At 35.5% G+C, this 17851-nt stretch overlaps 1 long non-coding RNA gene across 3 annotated transcripts in view; it reads left to right on the top strand.

Moving 5' to 3' along the window:
• Window positions 1-17851, top strand: part of LOC109024774 (uncharacterized) — a 417600-nt gene that overhangs the window by 267443 nt on the left and 132306 nt on the right. For all 3 annotated transcript variants that reach the window (XR_010130710.1, XR_008668512.2, XR_010130711.1), the window contains exon 4: window positions 16777-16938. This is a non-coding gene — a long non-coding RNA (uncharacterized lncRNA). The remainder of the gene's footprint in view (window positions 1-16776; window positions 16939-17851) is intronic.

Here is a 17851-nt window from a genome sequence, read left to right as displayed (position 1 = left end):
TATCTTCTTTTTTTTTAAATGGAGTCTTGCTCAGTCGCCCAGGCTGGAGTACTGTGGCGCGATCTCAGCTCACTGCAACCTCTGCCTCCCAATTTAAGCAATTCTGCCTCAGTCTCCTGAGTAGCTGGGATTACAGGTGCATGCCACCATGCCTGGCTAATTTTTGTATTTTTAGTACAAAATTTTGTATTTTGTATTTTTAGTAGGTTTCTCCATGTTGGCCAGGCTGGTCGTGAACTCCTGACCTCAAGTGATCCACCTGCCTCAGCCTCCCAAAGGGCTGGGATTACACGTGTGAGCCGCAGTGCCTGGCAGATATTTGTTATCTTCTACCATATGCCTTCCTAAATAGAGAGTCCATGAAGAGGATTTCTGAAGTAAAATTCTAAGTAAATATCTATACCTGTATTTATCTGAGAAAAATATCCAAAGCTTTTATAGGATTCTCAAAGTAGTTCTGTAAAATAGTTTATTCTTCCACTCAAAGGATATATACATTTTTTCATCTAGAATGGTTTCATTTGGTTAATTTCTGGATGTAGAGATTAATCAAATGAAAGCCAAGTAATTCAGCTTAGCATATTTAAGTAAAACAAAAGTCCATAGTTAAGCATCCTTGAAATTGTCATAGTTGCCTTTGTTTGGGGATTATTCTGAAAATTTATAGATTGTGAGTTTCAGAAATACATTAATATTATTGGTTCACTACTGTTTCCTTCTTTTAGTTAGAGTTTGGGATTAGAAATACATGATTGAACTTTATCTTTCTAGATGTTATATTTCACTGAATAAGTGATTTAGTGGATAATTTCATGGCTCAAGGAAAATTAAAAAATAGGTTTGCTTGTTTTATAAATGGCACAAAATTTTAACTTCAGCTGTATCTTGATGTATATTATTTTCTAATATTAATGATAATCTTCATATTTTATTTGTGCTCTCCACTCTTCACTGATAAAGTTCTGTTCATTCTCTAGGCATTTTCTTGAAGTCTCACTTCCCCAGGTAACCCCCACTCCCATGTTAAAGGTTACATTAATCTCTTTGTTGGGTACACTCTCCTAGTAACCTTCATTTTCACTTTATAATATACATTTCACTTGTACTTATTTGTTCAGTGTGAACTCTATTTCTGGACTTTTAACTTCCCAAGAACGGAGACTGTGGCTGTATTGCACACAAATTATATTTCAATATCTAGGAGAGTCTTGCCTCACAGTAAATTCAATATGTATTTGTGGATTGGGTAGATTAAATGGGAAAGTTCTAAATACAGTAGGATTATCCTTACGTATTGTTTTCTGATTCCTGAAGATCTGTCAAATTTTGTTCTTCTGGAGAATCTGGGAGAATGAGAGATTAATTTTACCAGTTTTTTAAAATCTCAGGAAAGCTTGGTGAGCTACCATTAGTTCAAAAATTTGGAGAGGCTAAAGATACACAAAAGTCCTTATCACTTATCTCATTCCTTAAAGATAATCCAAAACAGGGAACAAAATACCTTCCACAACCTTGATCCATAGAGTTTGGTCTGGGAAATCAAAAGGGTAAAGAAAAAACGGAAAGCAAATATCTCTGTTCATGTAAGTGGAAATTTTTAGAGAGAAGAATCCCAAACTCTTCCAAGAAGCCCAAAGTCTCCCTCTTGTAATGTTAAAGTCCTCATTTGAATGGAGATATTTGGAACCTTACTGTACATACGTATTACCCCTGAATAATTTAATTTTGAGCTACATTTTAAAATCCGATGATTAATATATAAAGTAAAAGGATACAGACAGATGCTAAACATTATTCAGAAAATTCAAGTTTATATTATTTTAAAATAGTATTAAAAACATAAAAACAATATTAGGATATCATATGCACTTATTATTCTTGTCATTCTAGGAAATGTGAAGCCAGAATTATTCTTGTTTTGATGTATCTTCTTGGACATAAGTTTCCCCCAATTAGAATTACTAATGGAAATGTATTTGTGAACTGTGAAGCAGATGGCTTGGAAATAGGGCTTTTTTTTTTTTTTCAGCATAGCAATGTTTATGTCAAAATTCAAACTGCACCAATTTTAACATTTAATGATCAGAATATTCTACAAGACACGTTGTTATTTAAACGATTATTTAAAATATTTTATTTATAAGATTGAGTATTTGTGAGTATTAGACAATGCAAAGAGGCATTTTAGAGTTAACCCATTAATAATTCAGTGTCAGCAAATTCTTGATTTATATGCAGTAATGGAAGAATATTTTGGCAGAGATGTTATAAAAGAAAAGCTATAAAAATTATACCATGTTTGCTTTGAAGATAGACATAGTACTTACATTCTGAATATTGGTATATAAAATGATCTTTCAAAAAAGTAATTAGACAATATCTCAGGAAATATCTGAATAATCACTAGTATATGAAAAAATTACAGATAATTTAATTTTTAAAAAGATTTGTCCAAAAATGTTGAAAGTGTGGAAACATAATCTGCAAAAACTTTATTTACACGTTGTGACATGCCTTTTTTTTCTCATTAGGTGCCTTAGCTTTTGCTATTAATTTTTGTTTCCTTTTCAAAAACAGATATTTGAAATTTTTGTATCTGAGCTGGGTGTACAGAGAGGACAAGAAAGTCTTTTCCACTCTTAGTCGTCATTCTAACTGTATGTCCAAAATAGGAAACGTTGAACATATCAGCTGAGGATTGCATGGGATGTGTGGAAAAGGTCGACTGAAAATTTTGACTTATAAGGGCTATATTTCCTATGAAGTTGACTGCTAAGAATCAAGACCTATATTTAGAAATAATGCATTCAGAATTCTTTATATGACATTTTATAATTTATCACCTGACTAGAAGAAAGTTATATCCTGTTCCTGTACAACTGAAATATATTATTTCTGAGAAACAGAAAAAATCTTTTCCTTTGCATGATATTCTTATGGAATTATGCGAAACAGATATTTTCATTTTGTATTTGGCTAAGTGTAAAGAGGTTTGTTACATTATGAACATTAATTTTTACAGAAAGAAAAATTACTTTCACAGTTTGTCTTAAAAATGAAACATAATTGGACATGGCCAATTTGACTTTGGAAAAGTTGCATTTCGAGAGAAATAAAACTATTGAGTATGATGAAGTTCATCCTCTGATAATAACCTTGATTCTAACCATCCAACATCAACAGAATGTTACCTTAGGAGTAGAATATGCCTTACATGCAAAAAGGTGTCATTCACAGCTATAAAAAGTGTGGCTTTCTCATTTTCAAAATGCATGCCCAAAAGCTTAAAGAATTTCAAAATCCTCCTTCATTCTTCCTGTGAATGTGGAAGTCTGCCAGAAGTTTCTCATAGATTATCTTTAAACAAATCCCTGACTAATGCCAGAAAGTATGTGACTTTATGTACTTTGCAATACTTGACTCTAGATTTTTATTTGCATATCAAAAATTGTATCCCAAACTGCTTTTAAAACTGCAGTTAAAACAAAAGCACGATGAAATAATATTCTAATAAATTGTTCCAAAATTAGCCTTTAAATAGAATTAGCTCCCACATACCCATCTCCCAGCCTTAACAATTTTGCCAATTTTGTTATATTTATTTTCCCATTTTTAAACTGATATAAAATAACTGGACTTATTTGTGAGGTACATGCTTACAGTGTATAATGATTAAATCACGGTAACTGAGACATCCATCACTCAAATATTTACCATTTCTTTGTGTCAAGAATATTCCAAATGTTCTCTTTTAGCTATTTTGAAATATACAATAAATTATTGGTAACTATTGGGTTATTGTGCTATTGGTTCTAGAATTTATTCTTTCTATCTAACTGTATTTCTGTGCCCTTTAACCAACCTCTCTTCATCCCCTCCTCTACTTCTTTTTAAATTAAAATATTTAAAAGAAAATTTCAGGCATTATGTTATTTTACCCATAAATGGTTCAGCAGGTAACATGGTTAGGCTTTTGCCCCCACCTAAATCTTTTCTTGAATTATAATCCCCATAATCCCTATAATCCTCGAGTGTCAAGGAAGATACCAGGTGGACATAATTGGATCATGGGGCCAGTTTTCCCCATGCTGTCCCTGTGATAGTAAGTGTGTTCTCAGGAGATCTGATGGTTTTATAAGTGTTTGGTAGTTCCTCCTGCGTTCGTCTGCCTTCCTGAGGCCTTGTGGAGAAGGTGCCTTGCTTCCCTTTCTCCTTCCGCCATGATTGTAAGTTTCCTGAGGCTTCCCCGGCCATGCTGAACTGTGAGTCAATTAAACTTCTTTCCTTTAGAAATTATTCAGTCTCAGGCAGTTCTTCACAGCAGTGTGAAAACAAACTAATACAGTAGGCATCATTAATTAATAAAGACTTTCATTTTTAAAGTTGCTACCATTCAATTATCTCACTCCATATAATTAAAAATAATTATTTTCATCCACCACTGCTTAGATGTTTAAAAATATCAAATCATCAGAAAAATCGCAAATAGAGTACAAAAAATACCTGCATACCTTCTCTTCACTTAGATTTGGCATTTGTTAAAATTTGGCCAAATTTACCCCTTCTCTCTTTTTTTCTCTCTTGTTCAGGTCCATGTACTTGGACACATTCACTCTCGTGCTTGTTTTATTTTCGAAACCATTTGACTATCAGATCTTTGACAACCCTGACAAAAACAAGCAATGGGGAGAGGATTACCTATTCAATAAATGGTGCTGGGAGAACTGACTAGCCATATGTACAAGATGGAAACTGGACCCCTCCCTTACACCATATACAAAAATTAACTGAAGATGGATTAAAGACTTAAATGTAAAATCCAAAACTATAAAAACCCTGGAAGACAACGTAGGCAATACCATTCAAGACATAGGCACAGGCAAAGATTTCATGACAAAGATGCCAAAAGCAATTGCAACAAAAGCAAAAATTGACAAATGGGATCTAATTAAATTAAAGTGTTCTGCACAACAAAATCAACCAACAACAAATTAAATAGGCAACCTGCAGAATGGGAGAATATTTTTGCAAACTATGCATCTGACAAAGGTCTAATATCCAGCATCCATAAGGAACTTAAACAAATTTACAAGAAAAACAATCCCATTAAAAAGTGGGCAAAAGACATTAATGGACACTTTTCAAAAGAAGACATAAATGCAGTTAACAGTCATAAGAAGAAAAGCACAACATCACTGATAATCAGAGGAATGTGAATTAAAACTACAAGATACCATCTGACACCATTCAGAATGGCTATTATTAAAAAGTCAAAAAATAACATGTGGTGAGGTTGTGGAGAAAAAGGAATGGGAGTTATACAAAGTTGGTGGGAGTGTAAATTAATTCAACCATCATGGAAGACAGTGTGGCAATGCCTCAAAAACCTAAAAACAGAAATACTATTTGACCCAGAAATCCCATTACTGGGTATATACCCAAAGAAATATAAATTGTTCTATTATAAAGACACATACACACATATCACATATGTTCATTGCAGCACTATTCACAATAGGAAAAACATGGAATCAACTTAAATACCCATCAATGATAGACTGGATAAAGAAAATGTGGTACATATACACCATGGAATACTATGCAGCCATAAAAAAGAATGAGATTATGTCCTTTGCAGGGTCATGGATGGAGCTGGAGGTCATTATGCTTTGCAAACTAACACAGGAACAGAAAGCCAAATACCACAGGTTCTCACTTATAAATGAGACCTAAATGATGAGAACACATGGACACATAGAGGGGAACAACACACACTGGGGTTCAATCTTGAGGGCAGAGGGTGGGAGGACTGAAAGGATCAGGAAAAATAAATAATTGGTACTAGGCTTAATACCTGGGTGATTAAATAATCTGTACAACAAACCCCCATGACACAGGTTTACCTATGTAATAAATCTGCACATGTTCCCCTGACTTCAAAAGTTAAAAAAAAAAAAATTGAGAATTAGTTTCAGATGTCATACGTCAGCCTGAATACTTAAGTCTGTATCTACAAAGAACCAGGCATTATCTTACATAATCATAATAAAATAATCACACTCAAAAAAATTAACACTAATATGATATAGGTGACTAACACACAGCCCATATTCAATGTCCCTCAATAGTCTCAACACTGTCCTTGATAGCTGTTTATTTTCTTCTCAATCCAGGAGCCAAACAAGGATCATACTTTGCATTTAGTGTCCTTTATTCTAAAATAATTTCCAAGCCTTTATTTAACCCTCTCCCTCCCTCCCTTCCTTCTTCTTTCCTTTCTTCCTTCCTTCCTTCTTTCCTTCCTTCTTTCCTTCTGTCTTTCATGTTATTCATGTTTTAAAATAGTCCAGGCCAACCGTTTTACAAAATGGTACTCAATTTGCATTTGTCTGATTGCTGCTGAGTGTTTAGATTTTGGTTAACCTTTTATTTTTTTTTTGCATGGATCCAACGCATTAAGAGAAACATGATGTAAGTTTATTCCATTAGTGATGATATTATGTTTTCTCATCTGGTGAAGTCCATGTCCAGCAGATTTTCCATTGTAAAGGCATCTTTTTTTTCCATTGTAATTAATGAATTATGTGGAGTGAAACTTCAAGAATATGTGATTATCCTGTTCTCAAAACATTTTCCATCAATGGTAACTATGTATTTTATCTTATATCCAATCTTTATTCAAAACTTTACATTTACCTCATAAATATCCTAAGTTGTTTGTTTGAATCATGATCCAGACCAAGTTGAAATATTTTATTTCATTAAAACATTTATTGGTACATAACTGTACATTTTTAGTGGGTATATGTGATATTTCATTTCATGCATAGGATGTGTAATGATCAAGTAGGGTATTTAGAGTATCCATCACCTCAAGTGTTTATTGTTTTTGTATGTGTTGGAATATTTCCATGTGTTGGGAATCCTCCTGTTTTTTTAGCAATTTTGAAATATACAATACATTATTGTTAAATATAGTCAACTTACTCTGCTATCAAACATTATAACTCATTCCTTATAGATAACTGTATGTTTGTACCCACTGATCAAACTCTTCATCCTCACCACCCCCCACATGCCTTTATCCACTTCCCAGCCTCTGGTAACTATCATTCTACTCTTTACTTTCATGAGACCAATTGTTTTAGCTCCGATGTATGAATGAGAACATGTGATATTTATCTTTCTGTGCTTGGCTTATTTCATTTAACATAATGGTCTCCAGTTCCATCCGTGTTGTTGAAAATAATAAAATTTCTTTTTTATTTTCTTTTCTTTTTTTTATTCAACTGTTATTTTAGATTCAGGGGGTACATGTGCAAGTTTGTTACATGGTTATATTGCATCATGTTGAGGTTTGGGGTACAACCCATCATCCAGGTAGTGAGCATAGTAGCCAATAGGTAGCTTTTCAACCTCTGCCCCCTCCCTCCCTCTATCTTTTTGTATCTCCAGTGTCCATTGCTCCCATCTTTATATCCATGGTACCCAATATTTTGCTCCCATTTATAAGTGAGAACATGCAATATTCGGTTTTTTATTTCTCTGTTAATTTGCTTAGGATAATGACCTCCAGCTGCCTCCATGTTGCTGCAAAGGACACGGTTTCATTCTTTTTATGGCTACGCAGTATTCATGGTGTATATGTACCACATTTTCTTTAGCCAATTCACCATTGATGGACACCTGGGTTTATTGCATGTCTTTGCTATTGTGAATAGTGTCTCAATGAACATACATTGTCTTTCTGGTAGAATAATTTACTTTCCTTTGGGTGTATACCCAGTATTGAGATTGTTGGGTCAAATTATAGTTCTATTTTTAGTTATTTGAAAATCTTCAAACTGTTTTCCACAGTGGATAAAATAATTTAAATTCCCACCAATGGCGTATAAGTATTCCCTTTACTCCACAGCCTCACTAACATCTGGTGTTTTTTACTTTTTAATAATAGCACTTCTGAATGTTGTGAGATGGTGTCTCATTGTGGTTTTGATTTGCATTTCTCTGATGATTAGTGATAATGAGCATTATTTCATGTTTGCTGGCCATTTGTATCTTCTTTTTGGAAGTGTTGGTTCATGTCCTTTGCCCACTTTTTGATGGGGTTATTTGTTTTTTGTTTGTTGAATTGTTTATGGTTCTTATAGATTCGGGATATTAGACCTTTGTTGGATACATAGTTTGCAAATATTTTCTCCCATTCTCAGGTTGTCTATTTACTCTGTTGTAGTTTCTTTGCTGTGCAGAAGCCCTCTAGTTTAAGTTTAGCTTGCTGTGCAGAAGCTCTCTAGGTCTGACTTAGTGATTTTTTTATTGCAATTGCTTTTGAGGACCACCCATAAATTCTTTGCCAGACAGATGTTGAGATAGGTATTTCTCAGGTTTTCTTCTAGAATTTTTATAGTTTGAGGTCTTACATTTAAGTCCTTAATACATCTTCAGTTAATTGTTGTATATAGTGATAGGGCGGGATCCAGTTTCATTCTTCTGCTTATGACTATGGCATATGGCTAGCCAGCTATCCCAGCACCATTTATTAAATATGGAGTCCTTTCCCCATTTTTAATTTTTATTGATTTTGTCAAAGATCAGATGGTTGTGGATATGTGGCTTTACTTCTGGGTTTTCTGTTCTGTCTCATTGGCATATGTGTTGTTTTTGTACCAGTACCATACTGTTTTGGTTGCTGCAGCTTAGTAACAGTTTGAAGTCAGTAATGTGATGCCTCTGGGTTTGTTCTTCTTGCTTAGGATTGCTTTGGATATTTGGGCTCCTCTTTGGTCCCATATGAATTTTAGAATCGTTTTTTCAAAATCTGTGAAAGATGATGCTGGTAGTTTGATAAGAATTGCTTTGGGCAGTATGGCCATTTTAATGATATTGATTTTTCCAGTCCATGGAAATGTAATGTTTACATCAACAAAAGACCCACAGCTCCCAGGGACCTACTAGTACTCGGAACTTGGTGGAGTCAGAGTGGGTTGTGGCTTTTATCTGCAGATGTTTGGTGATGCAGTGGGTCAAGGGCCACAGATGTGCAGCTGGTGTGGTGCCCACAGCCTGGGTTTGTTTGTTTGTTTGTTTTTGCCCAGCAGACAGTTGTGGGCTCTATCCAGTTTGCACTCTCCTAACTGGGTCTCCCTCTGGTGTCTGCCCCAGGAACAGGCCTGGCCAACTAGTTTTGTCCCAACTCTTTTGTGGTCGGATGGCTGGGCTGTTCTAGGTGCTCCAGGCAGGGTGGTTGGAGGGTATAGGGGGAATGGGGGTATGTGGGAGGTGTGGTTACATCAGATAGAAGCTGAGACTGGCCAACAGGCTACACTCATCCCAGATCAGTCTTTTGGAGGGAGGAACATCCAGCTCCTCTAAAGGCACATGAACCTGCAGTTCAATCTTAGTGAGGACTCCACTCTCACTCTCAGAAGAGCTCAGGCCTGCTTGAGCTCAGGCTACAGACCTCAGCTCAGTACCCCTGGGTGGTATGCTTAAACTCTGCGGCATTGGAACCAGGCCTGCAGCTTTGTTTATTGGTGCCTTGGGGCTGAACACCAGCTATGCTGGGGGAGACTCGAACTGTTACCAGGCCACCAGCAAAACATGCAGGTCAGGGAGTGGAGGCCGTGCTGTGCGCGCCCTCTTGCGGGAGCCACCAGGCAAGCATCTTAAGAGGGGCAAGAGGAATAGGGTGTCTGTGGATCTGCCCTGTTCTGGTGGTTTCAGACAGCCCTGCTTTCTTCCCGCCTGGCAGTCAGCAGGGGCGAGAGTCACTCAGAGCAAGATGGAGAGCCTTAGGAATGCGTGATTATCCTGCAGTTGCCCCACATGTGAAACCTTCTGGGCTCCACACAGGATTGAGTTCTGACTTCTGCCTACTCTCCAGGCAGTCCCCCTTACCAATTCAAATGTCTACCAGAGTGTGGGATCTGTTGTAGCTAAGATTCCAGATGTCTACAGTGGGAGTGTGGGGCCCCAGAGTTCCTTTGTTCACCCCCGTTTTAGGACCTGTTCAGGACTTGGGACCTGTTCAGGACTTAGAACCAGTCCCGGTGCTTGGCAGCTCCGTGCAGGCTTCCCAGCTTCCTTCGTCTTCAACTTTGATGTCTGCATCACCTCTCTATTGACTTCAGTGTTTTTGTTGGTGTTGGTGTTGTTGTCGTTGTTTTTCAAAAGATCTGTTTAAAGTGTGATGGTGTACTGAATATTTTGGGTTCTCTCAGTGGGAAAGGCATTTCCCGGCTGTGTTGGCCAATCCCTCACCTCCAGGATTTTTTTTTTCTTTTTTCCTTTTTTTTTTTTTTCTTTTTTTCTTTTTGAGACGGAATTTCGCTCTTGTTGCCTAGGCTGGAGTGGAGTACAATGGCACAATCTCGGCTCACTTCAACCTCTGCCTCCCGGGTTCAAGCGATTCTCCTGCCTCGGCCACCTGAGTAGCTGGAATTACAGGCAAGCACCACCACGCCCGGCTAATGTTTGTATTTTTAGTAGAGACGGGGTTTCACCATGTTGGCCAGGATGGTCTTGATTTCTTGATTTCATGATCTGTCCGCCTCGGCCTCCCAAAGTGCTGGGATTACAGGCGTGAGCCACTGCGCAAAGCCAGGATTTCTGTTTTCTATGGTTGAATAGTACTCCTGTGTATATATACCACATTTCCTTTATCTATTCATCTGTTGATGGACACTTAAGTTGATTTTATATCTTGACTACTGTGAATAGTCCTGTAGTAAATGCGAGAGTACAGATATCTCCTTAATATACCAATTTCCTTTTCTTTGGATAAATACCAGTGGTGGGATTGCTGGAGCATATGGCAGTTCTCTTTTTAGTTTTTTTGAGAAATTTCCATACTGTTACCCATAATGGCTGTACTAATTTGCATTCCCAGCTACAGCGTATAAAAGTTTCCTTTTCTCTGTATGCTCACCAACATCTGTTGGTTTTTGTCTTTTTAACAATAGCCATTCTTACTGGGATAAGATTATATCTCATTGAGGTTTTGATTTGCGTTTCCCTGATGATTAGTGATGTTGAGCTTTGTTTTTAAACTTGTATTTTAGTTCATGGGTACATGTGCAGGTTTGTTATATAGGTACATTGCATGCCATAGGGGTTTGATGTACACCTTATTTTATTACCCAGGTAATGAGCATAGTACCCTGTAGGTAGTTTTTTGATCCTCTCCCTCCTCCCACCCTCCACCCTCGAGTAGGCCCCAGTATCTGATGTTCCCTTCTTTGTGTTCACATTTACTCAATATTTAGCTCCCACTTATAAGTGTGAATATGCAATGTTTGGTTTTCTTTTCCTGTATTAATACACTTAGGATAATGGCCTGCAGCTCCATCCATGTTGCTGCAAAGGATATGATCTCGTCTTTTTTATTTATGGCTGTGTAGTATTCCATGGTATATAGGTACCATATTTTCTGTATCCTGTCTACTCTTGATGGACATTTAGGTTGATTTTATGTCTTTGCTGTTGTGAATAGTGCTGCAATGAACATGTATGCATATGTCTTTATGGTAGAATGATTTATATTCCTTTAGGTATATACCCAATACTAGAATGACTTTGTTTTCTCTACCAGCGAGTTGGATACTTTTGTGTGCTTTCATGATAGTAAATATCCTTTTCCTTCCAGCCGTAGAACTCCCTTAAGCATTTTTCCATAGGGCCAAGCTTGTGGTGATGAATTCCGTCAGTTTCTGCTTGTCTGCAAAATATTTTCTTCATTATGAAGGTTAACGTTGTTGGGTGTAGTATTTTGGCTACCAGGTTTTATATATATATATACATACTTTTTTTTCAGTCCTTCCAATATATCATCTTTTTCTCTCCTGAAATGTACGGTTTCTGCTGAGAAATCCACTGTTAGTCTGATGGTGCTTCCCTTGTGAATGACTAGATGTTATCTCTTGCTGTTTTTAGAAATCTCTTTGACTTTTGACAGTTCAACTATAATGTGTTGTGGAAACCTTTTAAAATTGTACTTATTTCAGGATCTTTGAGTTTCCTGTGTCTGGATATCTGAAACTCTTATTAGACCTGAGAAGTTTTTAGCTATAAGTTAATTAAATAGGTTTCCTGTTCCTTTTTTTTTGCTTAGAACTGAGACAACCAAAAACTTGAACATGTCACCAGTTTATGGTGGCCCATATATTAAGTAGGCTTTTTTCATTTTTTTCATTTAGTTTTTTAAATTTTTGTGTAACTAGGTTATTTCCAAAGACTTGTCTTCAAGTTCTGAAATTCTTTTATCTGCTTGATTTAGTCTGTTACTGAAGCTTTCAAAGGTGTTTTGTATTTTGTTCAATGAATTTTTCCATTTTAGAATTTGTTTGGTTCCTCTTTATGATTATCTATCTCTTTGGTAAATTTCTCATTCATACCCTGACTTATTTTTCTAATTTCTTTATTTTGTTTATCTATGTTTATTTTTATCTCACTCAGTTTCTTTAATATCATGATTTTGAATTCTTTTTCTCTGGATATCATAACTTTCTTTTTCATTGGAATCTGTTGCTGGAGAATTATTGTTCCTCTGAAGGTGTCATGTATCCTTGTTTTAAAATTTTTTTCCTGTGTTCTTATATTTATATTTGCACATCTAGTATAACAGTTTCTTCTTCCAATTTTTTGGATTGCCTTTTGTAGGGAAAGGTTTTTTTCCCTGAAGATGTATCTGTGGTTTTGGTTGGGTAGGGTACTTTAGCTTTGATTCTGGGTGTGTGCAGAAGTGGAGTCTTCATATAATTTCTTCAATTGTAAATAGCCTTAGTGGTGTTTGTGATTTTCCCAGTGGCTTAAGCTGCAATAGTTAGTGGTAACAACTTGAAAACTGTTATGGAGGCCTAGAGCTTGTGAAATTCCATTAAAAAATTGTAAAGGCACATATTCATAATGGTGCTGAGAACTTTCTGTCTCTTAAGTGAAGAATATTAAACTTTTTTACAATTATTTTTGACCAAAAACAACATAATTCTATCCAGTGCCTATGAGTTCACTGCCTTTGTAGAAAATGGCATTGCTTTTAGGCTTTATTCTTCACTAAGTAAGTAATGGGGCACACTTTCTAGTCAATATTTTCTTACTCATAAGCATCTTACTATGGGTTATAAATATAAAGAGGAGATTAATGGAAAATGTACCTATGTATATAAATTTAAGATTAAAAATTGGAAATTCTGAGCAATGACTATGTATGTGCTATAAAAGTCCTGTTTTCCCTGTCTACATGGCATCTGAAAGATGGAGAGAACTTTAAAATCAACGCAAAAGGAATTTTCCAGTAACGCAGCAATATAACAACTAAAGTTATACTACTTTCATATACACAGATATAATTCAGTGGCTTTTTTTTCTTACAGAATCACTAATTTTCAAGGCTGTGGTAGCAATTCTCTTGACCACCCAGCTTTTGCCTGAATATCTCCAGTGAAAGAATGCATACTCCTGTCTGAAAAAGTCTTCCCTATTGTTAAATACTTCTGTCTAAAAGCTATAATTTTTTTCTTATCTTCTCTTAAAACCCATAACCCTCTAAATTCTATACTTTTATGTTTGCTGTGAAAACTTACCATCTAGTTTCTAATCTATATAACAATCTGTAAATCATTGAAAAGTATGTTCATAGATCCCCTTGTCTTTCTAGACCATACATTTTCAGAGCCTTGCTCAGGGATTTGTAACACACTCACACATCTACGCAGTCTATATTGGGGCATGAATCTGTGCAGTTGGCTAGCGTAAGATGTAATAGAGAGAGATGGACCTGGGGCAAGATGGAGAATTCATGCCTTATCTGAACAGGGTAGGCAGCAGCTCCCAGCTTCAGTCAATTGTTGCCAAGGGGAAAATGTTGGCCTCTGTTGACAGATCTTTTAATTCCACCCCCCACCTTAGAAGCTAGAAATCTCATTTGTGTAAGAAATCTCCTGATTTCTAAATATTACCATCCATTGTAAAATTTGTTCAGTTCAGCACTGTGTAAGCCAAATAAAACACATTCAAATGGTCAGATTCTGCTGTTCGGCTGCCAGTTGTGACTTCTGCTTTAATCAATCTGAAGGCCAAACTCATCCAGACCCCTAGGCTTCTTCCTTTGGAAGTCCTGTATTTTCTTACTTTCTTAAAATATAGTCCATGGAGTTGACATCAGTTATGTTATGGTGCTAGTATCCTAAGATTGTCACTACTAATAATTTAGTCCAGATTTTATTCTGTCAACTAATTTTATCATGAGTACCTCATTTCAATGTGGTTAACTAAAATATCCAAATTTTTTTTTTGGATATTTGCTATGCTTAAAACATAGCAAATTTTTTCCCCGGTAGTATAAAATTTACTTGTTTTTGTTATTTTTAAACTTTTGCATGGCATTTGCATATTTTTAAGTAAATATATTTACCTTTGAAGAAATAAGAGTTTTTAATGAGTGAACTCTAAACTATTTAATTTTTATGGGTATAACTTACAGAAGGAAGGTTGGGTGGATCACAGCAAAATGACAAATGTGTGTGTTACCCAAACATGTCATTGAGAAGAAGCAATGCTTTTCTTTTTCAGCTTTATAAGGAAGTGGAATGAACATTTTGGTTAGACAGAAACATGTTGTTTAATTTTGTATTTGGCAGGATAGACTGAATCTCAGTCTGATCATGTGATATAAGCTATTATAATATCCATTAAAAAGTAATTCTGCTAATGGCAACAAATGTGCGAATGCTGCTTCTTTTACAAATGATGAAATACTGCTATAATAGTTCTTATTATCTCATTAGCTAGGATACCAAGTAGTTTTTGTTTTATGTGTTTTAAGAAATCTGTTGCTAATTTAAGATCACTCTCCCCTGGATGTGAGTAAAAATTCCGAAAAATAAGTACTTTTATTTTCTTTTTGATCACAATTAATCAGTCTGTTTAAGGTGTTTAATACAAATTTGATTTTTAAGGTGAAATTAATAAAAAATAACATCATACCAAAACATGATTGGCTTCAATACCAATTTCTAATAGATATTTCAGTAGTGTTTACTTTTTAGTAACACCTACCAGTGAGCCCTACATTCTCATTCCATGTTGAAAACTAATTTCATTTTAAATTGTATTTATTACATATTTGGTCATGGATATTATTGCAAAGTAAAATAGTGATATTATTTCACACTCTTCCCCTTTCTCTTGTCTACTCTTAAAACTCATTGACATTTGATATTGGGACTACAGGGGAATAAAATCTGATGATCCGGAAAAATGAAATGTATGATAATGAAACTGGACAATTGTAATTCCATTTAGGTTCTGAAATTTATATTTTACTTTCATCTGTTGATATATTCTCCTACATATATGGAAACACAGCCAAAAAGAAAAGCACATTACTCTGAAAGCAGCATAATCATCAGCTCTAACAACGGTTTTTCAAAAAAAAAAAAAAGTCACATTGAGTGCTATTTCACTTTTGTCTAAGTGTTCCATGTTTTGGTGAACATAATACTATGATTATTAAAGCATTTTTATGCAAATCTAAATTTCATGTCAATTAGCAGTCAGGTTTATAAAAGAAAACTGTGGGTCTCAAATTATGTATATAATGTTATAATTGATGTGGTATTTATTCATATCACCTTTTCATTATGTTAGGGTTTTTTTTAAGTGCTAATAGAAAATCGCACACGGAATGGACTTTGGGATCTGAGTGTTTGCATTGACAAAGAAGCATATATTACTTTCCTAAACAGCAATTACTGCCAGTCCTTTGCACAAATATGTTAAAGTACTATGTCGATGATTAGAAGTAAAAACTGTTATAAAGGCATAATGAGGCCAAATGACAATTCCAAAGGAACAAGAGTATAGGATCTATTTAACAATCTTGTTTTCTAAAGGTTAATTTTAAGACAAAAAAAATCATGTAATTGTTTCATTTAAAATTAAAAACATAGGGAGTAGATTGTCTACTGCTCAAGTCAATCAAAAACATTTTTCCTGAAAAACAATGTAATGACCTGGAGAGGAGGAAGCATGAAAAACAGAAGATGTTGGCCATTCCAAACATTTGTCTGTGCTGTGATAAAATGACTCAAAAGTTCTGAATGCTTCAGTTTACTTTTAATCAGCAGCATTTGTGCAAATTGCTAAGATTTCAGAAGTTTCCAAGCATAATGACCCAGAACTTGAGAAGCTCTGACATTTTTGTACTGCCTGAGTGTGCTTCTAGAAAGGAAAGTAACAAGTGTTATGGCCCCCATCAAGTTCTCTGGATATGACCAGCATAGTGAAGCCTTCTGAACTCAATTGGTCTGAGAACGGCTTGTCATGATTCCACGATAAGAACAGAAGTCACGAGTGAGCATTTAGAAACTTTTACAGCACTTTGACATTGCCACTATATCTGAGCATGTGATCAGTGTGATTGTCAAATCTAGTTATAAATAATTGAGTTCATTTTCTTTATATTTTGCTTTACTTTTTCACTTCCTTTTTGTAATGCTTTATTTTTATTGCATTCCACAAAGTGTGCAATGGATTGGAAATTAAAACAAACATAAAGGATAGCTCTTCATCACAAATAGAATGAGAAGCACTGATCTAAATGCCAACCACTTGGAGGATTGTGTAGTCTGTTACCTTCTATTCAGAATCCATCATGAAAATGTCACACTTTCAGTGACTATACCGAACTACTAGATGTTTGGCTTCACTAATGCCAACACTGGTTAAAATGCTAGTTATTAACTTTCTAATTCACCATTTCTTCCTGGTTTACCTCAGGTTATTTTAGGGCAGTGATGGAAAGCACCAAGTGGAGTCTGGAGCTAGACTGATCGGTGTTCAATCCTGTCTTGGTTACTCATTGAGGAGCCTCGACTTTCATGTCTCTGTAATGTCCCTGACAGTATCTGCCTCACAGGGTTGCTGTGAGAATCAAGCGAGGTAAGTTATGCCAAGTACCTGGCATATAGTGGGTGCTCAATAATGGAGAAGGTTTTGCCTCTTATTTTCCTTTCTCCTCTGAACACAGCACACAATGGTCAAGGGTTTTAAATACATTACTGAAACTAGCTCAGATAATCCTAACCAACAGTTTTTACAAATGTTTGCTGATCTCTTGGTAACATCTTTTAAGAGGAGTACTACATTTTCTTGCTTCTATAAAGCTTTTTATAAGTGCATATTGCTATGTACACACACCAAAGGAAAGATATAAACCTGTTCAAATTTTTTTTCTCTACCTGCTGAGCCCTACTGGAAAGTTATGACAATGGACAAGGGGATAATATCATAAGCCATTATTATTATCTCATCAATGAAATGATTTACAATGATCATGGGGCAAGCTGTGTGCTAATAATGAAGTCATCCCTTACAATTTATAAAAGCCACATATGGTGATGCACCACTTCCTACTGTTTTACATCTATTTATAACTCAATTATCTGATGTTATTGTTAAAGAGGTTGTTTTCAGATTGAACAGTAACAGAGCTAAGCTGATGGCAAAAGAAACGAAATATGTGAAAATGTATTTAGTTTATTCTGTTAGGCAGCCCAGTGCTTAAATCTTTATGATTTGAACTAGTAGTATGTGTTTGGTTTCCAGATTAAATACAGTATTTACTTTCATTTTCTACTTGCATGTGGAAGGGTTTTTAAATCTGGTGCCATTAGTAACATGATTGTGTTGTTAGACCCAGTCGAGGAATAAATTAGGCTCATTTAATATCATTTCTTGTCTGCTGCTAAGATACTGTTTCCGAAATTATCATTATGGTGAGTAATGACCACAAAAGTGTTAATGCCCTCAGCAACGTACCTTGCTTACTTCCTCAGTGACTCATTGGAAATCT

The sequence above is a fragment of the Gorilla gorilla genome, chromosome 1 (genome assembly GCF_029281585.2).
Source record: "Gorilla gorilla gorilla isolate KB3781 chromosome 1, NHGRI_mGorGor1-v2.1_pri, whole genome shotgun sequence".
Lineage (NCBI taxonomy): Eukaryota > Metazoa > Chordata > Mammalia > Primates > Hominidae > Gorilla > Gorilla gorilla.
This window is presented reverse-complemented; position numbering and strand designations above follow the sequence as displayed.